Here is a 13,687-nt window from a genome sequence, read left to right as displayed (position 1 = left end):
GTTCTGCCTTTATTATACACTGAAGCATCATTAAGACCTACAGCATTCACAGTGACAGTTTTCTCTCCAAATACAATTAAACAAACACATGCATAGCAATTTTAAACTTTATTACTTACATATTTGTCTTAACAACAAGACACACTCTAGTGAATATTTCACCTTGCAATTTTAATAACTCAAATATGCATTGATGATGTGTCATAAACGATAGTTGTTTCTGGTACTTTTTAGTGATTATTTTTCATGTTTATTAATGGTTAACTTTAATTTGGAGAGGCTACATCATAAAAATAAGGTAATTGAACTGGGGTATAATAAACACCACAGAGCTATTTCTAATTATGGAAACAGGTAAGAGAAAATTAAGTTAATATACTCCAGGGGCATTTGGGTCAACCTATAAGCCCACTTCACATTTAACAACTCATGTTTTCCCATAATAGCAGCTGAAGTCTATTATAAAAATTCTCATAGCCTTTAAGTACAAATTACTTGAGGAATAGGAAAGTACTGAACCCTGCCATGCAACTGTTTCATAGGAATCCAATGAGTAATTGATTGTTCACTGACTGCTCAGAAGACAACAGTATGCTGTTGTAATTAGAGCAAAGATCTGAGTTAGGATTCTTATTGCTCTCTTGACTATTGGCAGACAACAGCTCAGAAGATGTCCAGTTCTACATGAGGACATCAATAGGTATTGAACCCTTGGTAACTCTTCTGCAAATTATATGGTATTAAATCACTAGAACAATGATTCTTAAAAGTATGATCCAGCACCTGGGGGCTATAAAACTCCTTCAGGGGATACAGGAAGTCAAAATCACCTTCATCATAATACTAAAACATTTTAATTTCTAATATGGTAGATATCAATAGATATAAACCAAAACTCTCTAGGTTTCTCAATAATTTTTGAGTGTAAGAAATCCTGAGATCAAGACTTGAGAACTACACTAGGATATTAAATGACTTGCTGTGTGTATAGATATGTGTGTAAACAAATATATATTCACACACTTATACTTGTGTGTGAATATATGTATATATATATACACACATATACACACATACATGGATATCCACATATATCCATACACACACACTTTAACAGAAAGAGAAAACACAATCTTTTCCCCTCCCCATATATGTTGATGACAGCACTAACCCCAATACCTATATATTTTCCCTTCTCATTTCTATCTTTCAACTTTGCTGATTTCTTTTAAAATTCAGCTCAAATTTCATCTTCTGTAGGAGGTCTTTCTCAGCTCCTCCATCTCCAAATGCCTTCTCTCTGAGAAACATCTTTTCCTCTGTTTATATCTTATAGGTACTTACTTACATGCTGTATCCTTTATTAGAAAATAAGTTCCTTGAGGTAAGGAGATGTTTAAGAATTTCTTTGCAGAATAACTGTAATCTGCCCACAGCCAAGTGGGCATATTTCTTACTTGTAAACTGTTCTTATTTCTGGAGAAAATTGTGTTTTCTGAGGAGTTACTAAATAATAGTTCATCTATTTCTATGAACTGATGCTGCATGGGGTGGGGTGTTTCAATGCTTTTCTGATTCTCAAGTAATTTGCACTTAAAGTTTATGAGAATCTTATTAATAGACTACAGATGTTATTAGGGGAAATGTGGATTATTGACTGAGAAGTGGGGCTAAAAGGTTGGCCCTAATATCCCTGGTGCATATTTTCTTCATTTTCACAACCTGTTTCCATAGTTAAGAATGGCCTTTGTGGTGTCTGTTATATCCCCCAATCTAATTACTGGCTTTTTAATGATGCGGCCTCTTCAAATTAAAGTTAGCAATTTTTTAAAACATGAAAAATAATAATTAATTAAGGTCCAAACTAGGATTAGTGGTAATGTTTGTGTGCAGTGAATGGGATATAACAAAAAATGTAGAAGAAATAGAATTCTTAAAATTTTAGAACTGAATAGAATTGCAGAGTAAGAAAGAATGAAAACATAAGAATGATTCCAGGGTTTTGAATGGAAGGTTAGTAGTATCCACAGAATTATTTCAGAAGTTCAGAAGTAATACAGATAATGATATTTTAGCTAAGATTTTAGCTATGAAAAGGAAGGAGAGCTCTAGGATTACAAAAACTTATGAATGTTGTTTTTTGAATGAATGTTTTTTTCATTGAAAACAATTTGCTAGGTACTGTACTAAGTGCTGGGGATATAAATACAAAATTGAAACAGATCCTGCCTTTAAAGTACTTGATATTCTAATTGTGTCAGCATGGTGGCACAGTGGACAGAGTGCTAGACCTGGGGTCAGGAAGACTCATCTTCCTGAGTTCATATCTGGTCTTACCTGCTAGTTGTGTAACTCTGGGCAAGTCACATAACCCTATTTGCCTCAGTTTCCTCATCTTAAATAGAGAAGGAAATAGCAAACTACCCCAGTATTTCTGTAAGCCTCAAATAGAATCATAAATGTTGGACATAACTAAAAATTGATGACTAACATTCTAATAAGTTCATCAACATATATATTTATATTTATAGGAAAGGAAGGAAATTCTCATCTAATTTAATAGTGGAATCTGTTAACATTCTCTCACCAGTAGCAATTGTGCATGATGGTAGGATAAATGGCAAAGTATCTAGCCAGATAGCCAGACATTCTCTTGTGTGTAGCTGCCTAGATATATATTGCCTATATATAAATATATATATGTATATATATATTAGGTAAGTTTGCACTTACTCAAGTACAATCAAGTTCCAGAGTGAGAGTTACAAAACTGAATAGATTAATTTTCTAATGACTGAGGTTTAGGGGAGGAGACAGTTTCTCAAAATCTGCTCTAACATATCTTGTCCCAGGTAGGTAAAAAAGGGTAATAAGTAAATGGTTATAATAGATGTCTTGAAGGAATATAACACACAGTCTGATAATAGGTTAAAGAGAGTTCAGGATTATTTCTAGGACTGTAGTTGTACATGGTCCATATGTATGAGGAAACACATTAAGAGTAATCTGATGCTGTTTCCAAGACTCCTTGAAATCTGAAATGAAACTCCACCAGAATTGAGGTAACAGACTTTAAAATGCAGTGTACTAGGAAGATTCCCTTAGAGAGTATGTGTATTAACCTTCCCCCCCACCCCCCACCCCCCCCACCCCCCAACACACACTACAATTACCAAGGAAAGGAAATAGGATTGATCTGGATTATTGCCATAGTCTTTAAACTGGTCTCTCTGCTTCAAGTCCCCATTTTAAATTACTTAGCTTCTATAGTGATTTTCTTAAAGCTTAGGTCTGACCATTTTATCCTCCTTGCCAATAAACTCCAGGACTCTCTATAACCACCCAGATCAACTATAAAGTCCTCTCTTTGGTACTTAAAGCTCGTTATGACCCAAGATCCTTTATTTCCCTCCACATACTCTGACCAGTTACACTGAACTTCTGCTGTTCCCATTATATTGAAAGTTCTTTGAAGGAAGGGGCTGTCTTTTGTCTATTTTTGTATCCTCCATGCTTAGCACAATGTTAGCTAGGCACATAGTAGGCACTTTATAAATCTGTATTAAATGACTGTTGAATGTTCCCCACAAAGAACATTCCAGCTCCCATCATCCCTTGAATTTTCCCCCTCCTTCCTCGTGTCTCTTCACTTCAAGATTCAGTGCAATCTCCCAGAATTGGAAGCTTTCCAATTCTCCAACCCTCCCCAACCCATTTGAAGACTCCGATTCAGCATATATCAGTACCTAATTATTTACATTCTATCTTTTCCATTAGAATATGGACTCCTTGAAGGCAAGGACCTTTGTTTTATCTTTCTTTTTATTTTGAGCATTTAGTACAAGCTAATAGTAAGTACATAGTGCTTAATAACTCCTAGTTCTTCTGACTCACTCGCCCTGCTGCCTCAGGCAACAGGAGCTGAGGGAGCAATTAGGACAGTGGTCCTGAAAGGGTATGACAACAATTTTGCTAGATATGCCACAAAACATTGGATGTGGTATTATTGCAAATAAAAGAACATGTATGTACAAGACATATGTATGTGTTTATGTGAATATCGATATCTACATAATGTATATTAATCTTTAAATTTCACTTACCCAGTATATATTAAATAGTAGGTCATACATAGTCTACTATGCCTAATAACATAAAAACCTGTCAAATTTTGAATTTGCAAAATCTCAACAAAAATGATTGTTTTTAACTGAGGCAAAACCTGAAATAGTTGAAGTCTCCTGGCTCTCCCATTGACTAGTCAATTTAAAGTCCAGTATGTTTTGATTTCTCATAGTAAATAACAGTGCTGTAAACAAAAAGCTGAAGAATCATTGATCTAGGGTTATAATGTTGTGGAGAGGAACATACTTGTTTCCTTAATTTAATTCCAGAGCATTGGGGCAAATTCTTTAAAGGGGAATTTGATCTTTGAAAAACTAGGAGAGCACCAGCAGAGGGCTCAGTAAGGACATTTCTATGAGTTTTGGAGATACTGATTAAGCACCCAGAGTTGTTAAGACAACAAAGACCATAATCTTTTAGAACTGTATGAGACCTCAATGATCACCTGGTCCAACCTCCCTAGAGTCCCAGCAGATGTCGAAGGCTCTGTGTAGAGATGAAGGATGCTGAGGACCATATGGGAGCAGCCTTTGGGAATTAACAACAAAGAACATTTCCTAGGAGTTAGCCTTAGAAATTGCAACCAGAGTCTAAACAAAGAATGAAGTATAGATTGTCACTCCTTTAGAAAAGAGCATTTTAGGATTCCAAAACAAGAACAGACCTTCAGTATCTTCTGTTATAGTCTTCTTCCATGGAGAAAAAGAATAATTATTTCTTACTAGAAATCCTAGTGGGACTAAAACCTTCATCTAATTAGTTGTCTTCTGATGAAGAAAAATTACCACTTCTTGCTGGAGAATAATAGACTGAGTAGAGGCATAAAATAAGACATGCATTCACAATCAATGTGTTGATTTGTTTTACTTGCTTATGCATATTTATTTTAAGAGAAGACTTCTATTAGGAATGGATGGCATAAGTTAAAGAGAATGATAGATATGCAAAAAATCACCAATGAATGTTTTTAAAAATACATAAACAAAAAAGAGGCATAGAAATTATTTGGACTATTTATGGGTGTAAAAATATAGGTACAGGAGTAGCTAGGTGGCACAGTGGCCCTGGAGTCAGGAGGACTAAGTTCAAATGCAACTTCAGACATTTAATAATTGCTTAGCTCTGTGATCTTGGATAAATCACTTAACCCAATTGCCTTAAATAAATAAAAAATTTAAAAATATAGGTACATATATATGCACATTTTTGTAAATTTTTAAGACAACCCTCAGGTTCACAGTTTCTTATATATTATCTTTCTTGTTCTTCTTAATTAATTGAAATGGCGTTTCGTTTTTGTTAAGTTCATAGTAAAAAAATAAAGGAAATAATCTAGACTCAGATTCCCATTGAGGAAAGTATGTTCAACTCTGGAAAAGGACTATCTGTACTTTAATGACCATATTCAAGGTATAGGTCACTCACCAAAAATGCAATAACAGTATATACTAGATTGACACTAAAATTAAAATATGCAGGTGAGGTTAGGGAGGGGTAACCCAATGAACAGATGAGGAAATTCAGATTTTATATACTTGCCTTTTACTGGGATGACAGCCAGATTTCTAACTGAGCCCAAGACAGACTATATTTTATTATAGCTATATACATGTAAATGAATAGTGTATAAAATACAGGCAGTTTCTTTGGTGGTTATTTAAGTGATAAAAGGATTGCTAGACAATTAAGAACAGATTCTACTGTCTCCCTGTCTAAAGATCTAGAGATTTCTCTGATGTCTGCAAAGAACTGACATTCCAAAATCTTAGAATATATTTGATTATAGAGTCAGTTATTTTCTCTCATTTCAAGGATCACTGCAAAGGGCCCAATGATTTTATCATCATCTTTTTTGTAGATATTCATAGAAGCATAATTTCCCTGTGACAATAAATTACTTTCTTCCAATCAAAACTCTCTTTCTATCCTTCCCTTCCCTAATAGATAATTTAATAATAATAATAATAATAATACACAAATATTTATATACCTCCTATTAGGTATGGGCTAAGCATCAGCTCATTGGAAACCCATGATAACCCTGGGAGAGAGATTTTATTATCATCTTTAGTTTATAGTTGAGGAAACTAAGGCTAACAGAGGTTAAGTGATTTGTCCAAAGTCACATGGCTGGTAAGTATAGGTCAAATTTGAACTCAACTTCTGAGTTTAGGCTCATTGTCTAAAAGTTACTGTGCTGCTTAACTACATCTGGATAGCTGAGTAACTAGCTGATTTTTCTTAAAGTGTTGTTCCACCTTACTTCTCTGATCTTTCTTCATCATACCTAAAACCTTAGCTGATAATTGTATTAGCTGAAATTTGAATTCAAACATATTAATAAAAAGAACTTTTCCTAACCATTTCCAGTTCTCCCTTTTTATTTATTAATATTTTGTTTTCCAATTATATGCAAGAGTAGTTTCTATCTATCATTTTATAAGGTTTTGAATTTTACAGTATTTCTCCTAATCTTGCTTCCCTCCACCCCCCCCACAGAAATCAGTCTAATAGTCTTTACATTTTTTCCATGCTATACACTGATCGAAATGAATGTGTTGAGTAAGAAATTATATCCTTGAGGAGAAAATAAAATATTAGAGATAGCAAAATTATGTAGTACATAAGATACTTTAACTACACAGTTCTTTCTCTGGGTACAGATGGTATTCTTCGTTGCAGATACTCTAAAATTGTCCTTGATTATTGTATTGATGGAATGAGCAAGTCCATTAAGGTTGATCATCACCCCCATGTTGCTGTTAGGGTATACAATGTTCTTTCCAGTTCCCTCTTAACCATCTTTTATCCTTGTCAGAGAAGAGAGGAGCTAGTTCTGCTTAGACTTACTATCATGGACCCACCAAGCAGTGGAATTTTTATTCCATTTTCTTTTTGCTCTGAATACACCTAAAAAGATTCAATCTATTGTTTTTGTTCATTTTTTTACAAGATAATGGGGTTACTTGAGTTGCCCAAGGTCACACAGCTAGGTAAATTATTAAATGTCTGGGGTCATATCTGAATTCAGGTTCTCCTGACATTAGGGCTGGTGCTCTATCCACTGTACCACCCAGATGCCCTTAATCTATTGTTTTTAAACATTTCCTATGAGTACTAGCACATTGAGTCTTTAAACTTCTTAAAACTATTCTTATAGGTCTTTGCCAGTCATTTTTATATAATCCCTTGACTTCCAGTCAAGCTTTGTATATTCCCTTTTTGTATCTAAGCAAACTAGAGAATCTCATACTTTTTTGCTCTTCTGTCCCCTTCTACATTGGAATAACACTCTTTTTCATGGCTTCCAATATTGCAAGTTATCTTTCCTTTTAGCATATCTTACTATGAGATCACATCCATCATTTTTTTCAAACTTACTATGGTAAGTGTGTATAATGAAAAAAAAATACTAGATTTGAAGTTCATTTTTGAATGTTGTCTTCCCCATACCAATCTGCCTTTCAGAACCGTCTTGTTCAAGTGCCACCAGTTCTGTGAAACTTTCCCTGATTTCTCATTTTCCCTAAGTTATTAGTGCGTTCCCTTAATTTTTAATTGGGGGGGGCATTGCAAGGCAATAAGGCTAAGTAACTTGCCCAAGGACACACAGCTAGGTAATTATTTTATTAAGTGTCAAATTTAAACTCAGGTCCTCTTGACTCCAGGGTTGGTGCTCTATCCACTGTACCACCTAGCTGGCCCTACCTTAAATATTTCTAAAACTTTTGCTTATCTAATCTCTCCTTAGCCTCTTTTTCATTATCAGTTGCCTATTGTATTTATCTGTGTTCATGTTTTATCTTCAAGGTGAATATAAGTTCCTTGATTTTTGTTTCTATTTTTGTATCCTCCATATGTAGTATTATACACTGTCCATAACAGTTGTCTTTTCACAAGCCATCCTTCATCCCTGGAATACTGTCCCTCTTCACTTATACCTCCTGGCTTTCTTCAAGACTAAATCTGAAAGAAGATTCCAAATTTTGAAAGACTTTCTGAGTCTCATCCACCCTTAGGTACTTATATATTCTTAATGAAATTATTTCCCCCTTTTACAGAATATATTTTGTATGTAAATAATTGTCTGCATGTTTTATCTTCCATTAGAATGTAAGCTCCTTGAGAACAGGAGCATATTTCTATTTCTCTCTATTATCTCAGCACTAAGTACATAATAAGGGTCTAAAAAATGTTGGTTGCTGCTTTTGTTAACTAAATGGTTTAATTGAATTGAATTACAATGGCTATCTATAAAATCTACAGCACAAGGAATGGTGTATGCTGTTAGATACTTACTTTTACTATCAGCATATATCAACTATTTTCTTTTATTATATAATTACAGTAATTTCAGAAGAAATAATTATTTTCTCAGTTGTCAAAATAAATATTTTTGTTTCATTCAATTTGTTTAGTTTCAACTATAGGTTAGATGGTCTTTGTAGGGAATTATTTTATTATTTTGTTTGAAATTATTATTATTATTATTTTATTACTATTATTACCTTGTTGAACCTAGCTTTATGTAGTCAGAAATTATCTAACCCCAAAATTTATCATAGGCTTCAGGATGACCTCAGAGACTTTCTGTAGAAGCCAGATGACTTAAGGGAATATGCAAATTCCACCCAGGTCTTATTTTGGATCTATCCAAAGTTTGTATTATGGGTTTCTCAAATTAGTTTAATTTTTTTTCTTACTTGCTGATATATATCTCAAACTATCTTTCTCTGGAAATTGGTGTTGCTTATCAGGCAAATGTCTCTACACCCTTTTCTGACCTCTATATAACCTCATAAAGACTTGAGAGGGAGTCATATCTTCTTCCTTTGTCAATTGACCTAATAAAATTATTTATAGAACTATTTCAGATTTTGGAATTCATTCTCAAAACTAACAACTATGTAGTTTAGGCTAAAAATTGCCCTTTGTACCATTTAATCGATTCTCTTTTGCCATGTGAAGGTCTTCTTGAATAGGTTATAGGTTTTTATATGATTTATATTCTATATTCCCAAATGTCAGTGATATGTAGTGGTGATTACTTTGATTAAATAATGAATATAAGTACAATTTGAATTCCTGTATGCTTTCCCCTTTTGAAAGCTCAGAGCTAAACAAATAACCATTATTTTTTCATCTTTCCATACAACTTTCTATTATGTTGTCATTAGCATTCTAATGCCACAAGGATTCTTTATCTCCATTGAAATATTTGATTAAGGAATTTAGAATTGTATTGATACCACTAAATAGCTATATATCTAAATTTTATTGCCTGCACTAAGAATAATTTTGAATATTTGATTTTCAAATGGAAATCACATATTTTTCTTCAGTTCTATAATTTTTTTGTGATTAACCCTTCTCAATAGTAGGGTGCCTAATTATTTTTAAGTTTTTCTAGTATATGAGAGTTTCAATAATATACTATAATGTATTAAATTCATTTTAAAGACTTGGACTGATACACATTTTAACAACTCATTTCTGTTACTTTCCATTTATGAATATAAAATTATGTATAAATTAGATATGATTTGCCAACATCTATATGATATTTTATTTTCTAAGACATAGCTTTACTTTCTTTTTTTAAATTTATTTTTATTAAAGATATTATTTGAATTTTACAATTTCCCCCCAATCTTACTTCCATTCCCCCCCCCCCCCCCACGGAAAGCAATCTGTCAGTCTTTACTTTCTTTCCATGTTGTACCTTGATCCAAACTGGGTGTGATGAGAGAGAAATCATATTCTTAAATAAGAGACAAGAAGTCTAGGAGGTGACAAGATCAGACAATAAGATATCTGGGTTTTTTTTTTTTTTTAGGTTTTTGCAAGGCAAATGGGTTTAAGTGGCTTGCCCAAGGCGACACAGCTAGGTAATTATTAAGTGTCTGAGACCGGACTTGAACCCAGGTACTCCTGACTCCAGGGCCGGTGCTTTATCCACTGCGCCACCTAGCCGCCCCAAGACATCTGGATTTTTCTAAATTAAAGGGATTAGTCCTTGCACTTTGTTCAAACTCCATATCTCCTTATCTGGATACAGAGGACACTCTCCTTTGCAGACAGCCCAAAATTGTTCCCGATTGTTGCATTGATGGAATGAGCGAGTCCCTCAAGGTTGAACATCACCCCTATATTGCTGTTAGGGTGTACAGTGTTTTTCTGGTTCTGCTCATCTCACTCAGCATCAGTTCATGCAAATCCCTCCAGGCTTCCCTGAAATCCTGTTCCTCCAGGTTTCTAATAGAACAATAGTGTTCCATGACATACATATACCACAGTTTGCTAAGCCATTCCCCAATTTGAAGGACATTTACTTGATTTCCAATTCTTTGCCACCACAAACAGGGTTGCTATAAATATTTTTGTACAAGTGATGTTTTTACCCTTTTTCATCTTCTCTTCAGGATATAGACCCAGCAGTGGTATTGCTGGGTCAAAGGATATATGCACATTTTTGTTGCCCTTTAGGTGTAGTTCCAAATAGCTCACCAGAAGGGTTGGATGAGTTCACAGCTCCACCAACAGTTTAATAGTGTCCCAAATTTCCCACAACCCTTCCAACAATGATCATTAACCTTTCTGGTCATATTGGCCAATCTGAAGAGGTGTGAGGTGGTACCTCAGAGAAGCTTTAATTTGCATTTCTCTAATAATTTATGATTTAGAGCATTTTTTTCATATGGCTATGGATCTGTAAATTGCCTTTGCATATCCTTTGACCATTTGTCAATTGGGGAATGGCTTTTTGTTTTAAAAATATGACTCAGTTCTCTGTATATTTTAGAAATGAGTCCTTTGTCAGAATCAGTTGTAAAGATTGTTTCCCAATTTACTATATTTCTTTTGATCTTGGTTACAGTGGGTTTGGTCTGTGCAAAAGCTTTTTAATTTAATGTAATCGAAATCATCTAATTGGTTTTTGGTGATGTTCTCCAACTCTTCCTTAGTCATAAACTTTTCCCCTTTCCATAGATCTGACAGGTAAACTAGTCCTTGATCTAATTTGCTTATGGTGTTGTTTTTTTATGTCTAAGTCCTGTAACCATTTGGATCTTATCTTGGTAAAGGGTGTGAGGTGTTGGTCTAATCAATCTAAGTTTCTTCCATACTAACTTCCAATTATCCCAGCAGTTTTTATCAAAGAGGGAGTTTTTATCCCAATGGCTGGACTCTTTGGGTTTATCAAACAGCAAATTACTATAATCATCTCCTGCTTTTACACCTAGTCTGTTCCACTGATCCACCACTCTGTTTCTTAGCCAATACCAAATAGTTTTGATGACTGATGCTTCATAATATAATTTTATATCAGGTAGGGCTAAGCTACCTTCTTTTGACTTTTTTTTCATTAAGCTCCTGGCAATTCTTGACTTTTTATTTCTCCATATGAATTTACTTACAATTTTTTCTAACTCATTAAAGTAATTTTTTGGAATTTTGATTGGTAGGGCACTAAACCAATAGTTTAGTTTTGGTAGAACTGTCATTTTTATTATATTAGCTCTACCTATCCATGAGCAGTTGATATTTGCCCAGTTATTTAAATCTTATTTAATTTGTGTGATAAGTGTTTTATAATTGTTTTCAAAAAAGATTCTGAGTCTGTCTTGGCAAATAGACTCCCCATAGCTTTACTTTCATCAATTAAATAATACACATAATATAGAATTAACACAGATCACAGATACCCTTTCCATACATGTACCTATAGAACTAATGTGAAATAATAGAGTAGAAGTTGAAGAGTAAGGAAAACCTGTCTTAACTCACCCCAGACACTCATCAGAAAATTACAGTTCTCTGAACTTCAGCTTTCTCATCCATAAAATTGGACTACTATTCTGTATTTATTCCCAGTAGTACCTACCTCTCAGAATTTTTGTATGGCTCAAATAAACTAATGTATGTAAAGCACTTCACATATAATAATTATTATCCAATAATATATATCCATCAATATCCTGCTACAACACAGTTCTGATATTTTGTAGCACAGTAACATCAAACATTAATTTTCTTAGGTAAGTTTGTTTTACCTAACAATGCTTCTAGTAAATACATTTAAGAAAGGCTAAGTTATGCTTCTCTAGGGTTGGACCTATGATATCCTTGATAAAAGGAAATTTCAAGTGATATAACTTTCTCAATATTAGATCTGAACCCCCTGAAGATCAAAGGTTAATATGAGGCTAGAATACTAGAGTTCTTTCCTAATTTGTCATTATTTATCAACCAACTGGTGGGACCTTGTACAAAATTTGAAACCAGGTAAGATATGAGGAAAGACAATTGAAAATTAGTTTTCTAGTGTCCTCCCAGTGACAAATTCTTCTTCCGTTGCTCTGATCAGATATCCAGAGACCAGACTGAAAAGAGAAAAGATTTTAGACTCTTTCATCAGAAATAACATACAAACTATTCCACATTTAATAAGATTGTACATAGACTCACTCTTTTTAGCTGAAATGATACTTTGCTACCAAGCCTTTCTAATATCTAGTTCCTAAGGAAATGCTTTTCAAATGACCTCATAACTAGATACATGGGTAGGAATAGCAGCAGATTTAATTTAGTTCCCTGATACTTAAAACATCAATATAACTCTAAATCTTCTAGAAGGATAGCACTATCCCAATCTAAAAAAAACAATATTGACAAGACTTTTCATCCTGACTACTATCTGTACTTCATCAAGAGTGAAAAGCATATTCAAGTAAAAATTTCAGTAATAGAAATAACCCTAAAGAAAATAGATTTTCTAAGATATAAAACAGAATTTGCTTGTTTTTAAAAAAAAAATCATTGGTTGTAGGTTAAGTCTTTTGGTTGGAGGAGATGTATGTGAATCTTTCATGTTTTCACTGCCCTTAGTCCATGAAAACTGATTTTACTTTGGAGAGCCTAAAAGTGCTTATTTTGGTTCAAGGTCTCAGTTTACCTGGTTGCCTTTCCCCCACAGTTCAAGTTGTCATTCATTTTAAAAAGTTAGATTAAGAATTCTACATAAGAATGTTTTTATGACATGAAAATTCTTTGGCTAAACATTTTTGTAGCTTTAGGACAGAGGCAGGGAATTTGTATTGGTCCGTTGTATTGGTCTGGTGCTGCCAAGGTAACCACAGGAGGGACTGGAAATTCAATACATCTGGTAGCTTTTTAGCTATTTGTTTGACCAAATATAGTTCAAGAGTGATATTATATATGTATATCCAATTGACCTTTGGCATAAATAAAGGTTCTCCACTCCTGTTTTAGGAAAATAGGATGGACTGAGAAGAAGACCAACATAAGGAAAATTTATAAAGTTCATTCTGGCTTATAGCTTAGTTATGTAACTTGACAGAAATCATTTCTCTTTTCTGGGCCTTGATAACTTCACTTTTACAATTAGGAGGAAAGATTATGTTGAAGAATAAAAACCAACCCACTCTTTGGTTGACAATTCAAGTTACTTAATGTTTTAAATTAGATAACCAATTGGTTGAAAGACAAAATATAAAAGTACCTCAGGGGTGGCTAGGTGGCACAGTGGATGGAGCATGGG

General features: G+C 33.9%; 1 protein-coding gene across 1 annotated transcript in view; it reads right to left on the bottom strand.

The window, feature by feature from the left end:
* The window catches only part of GRIK2 (glutamate ionotropic receptor kainate type subunit 2), an 851,151-nt gene that overhangs the window by 714,646 nt on the left and 122,818 nt on the right, over positions 1-13,687 (bottom strand). The gene's annotated exons all lie outside the window — the stretch shown is intronic.

Source organism: Macrotis lagotis, chromosome 5 (genome assembly GCF_037893015.1).
Source record: "Macrotis lagotis isolate mMagLag1 chromosome 5, bilby.v1.9.chrom.fasta, whole genome shotgun sequence".
Lineage (NCBI taxonomy): Eukaryota > Metazoa > Chordata > Mammalia > Peramelemorphia > Peramelidae > Macrotis > Macrotis lagotis.
Note: the sequence above shows the minus strand (reverse complement) of the source record. Positions and strands in the feature narration are given on the sequence as shown.